Raw genomic sequence first — 1316 nt, 5'->3', positions numbered from 1 at the left:
ATAAACTGGCAATTCTAGCTTTTTGGAAGAGATTTCTGAGAGTTGTTTCATGGATCCGCAAGAGAGTACTTGGGTTATCCCAATAAAGAAAAAGCAAAAAGCGTATCATGCCTGAATCTGCGGTGGTGGAGGAACCGGATCGGAAAAAAGAGGGATTCTAGTTGTCAGATATCTAATGAAACCGTAGCTGGAATTGAGATCTCATTCAAAGAGAAAGATAGCAAATATCTGGAGTTTCTTTTTTTATCCTATACGGATGATCCGATCCGCAAGGACCATGATTGGGAATTGTTTGATCGTCTTTCTCCGAGGAAGAAACGAAACATAATCAACTTGAATTCGGGACAGCTATTCAAAATCTTAGGGTGAGACTTGATTTGTCATCTCATGTCTGCTTTTCGTGAAAAAAGACCAATTCAGGGGGAGAGTTTCTTCAAACAACATATATATTAGAAATAAGGTGTGGAAAATGCTGGTCATATGCTTGCAATTTGATAAAATATTTTAGAAAATATTATATCATATTGCAAATAGAGATGATTGAAACTGAGGATGTGATAAAATTATTGGGCTATTTGCATACATACCGCACAATTCTTATGTATTTACATAGCGAACACATACCATTCAAATATTTAACGTCACATCAAAAATACCATCATCATTATATTTTAAAAGTGAAATACACATTTTCATACATATGCTTTTGACGTTAGGGTGTTATAAGTGTGTAAATATCAAACTTTGGGTGTTGGATATATAAATATAAAAGAATGTTGTGGTATGTATGTAAATTTCGAAAATATATTTATGCGCTGGTGGAAGTTTGGTCATCAAGAATTTCAGAATAATTGGATTTATTTTTTTATATGAATAATCAATTAAAATTTATATTAAATTATTCTAAATTTAATAAATTTAAAATATATTCATATAGAAACTTGATTGTAGCTTCCAATTAAGTTTTTTTCCCAACAATTTGGTTAATATAATGTTTGCTATAATATTAGTCGCGAATAATATTATTGATTTAGGTTGAATTTGTGGGTAATATTACCAAGTGTAAGTCATTATTTTCATCAAATTATAGAATAATCGAGTGATTAAATATGCTCTTACTTTTTTTAGGAAGATTTGCATGCATACCACACAATTCTTATGTATTAACATATCTAATAACGCTTTGTAACTTTTGTTCACTTCCGTTTGGGACAGTTTATTTGGTGCGGTGACATTTTGAAAAAGCATCTGGCCTGTTTGGGTAAACTGCGTTTTGACAGCTTATGCGTTTTCCTTATGCGTTTTCAAAACGCATA

The sequence above is a fragment of the Phalaenopsis equestris genome, unplaced genomic scaffold (genome assembly GCF_001263595.1).
Source record: "Phalaenopsis equestris unplaced genomic scaffold, ASM126359v1 Scaffold000002, whole genome shotgun sequence".
Classification (NCBI taxonomy): domain Eukaryota; kingdom Viridiplantae; phylum Streptophyta; class Magnoliopsida; order Asparagales; family Orchidaceae; genus Phalaenopsis; species Phalaenopsis equestris.
This window is presented reverse-complemented; position numbering follows the sequence as displayed.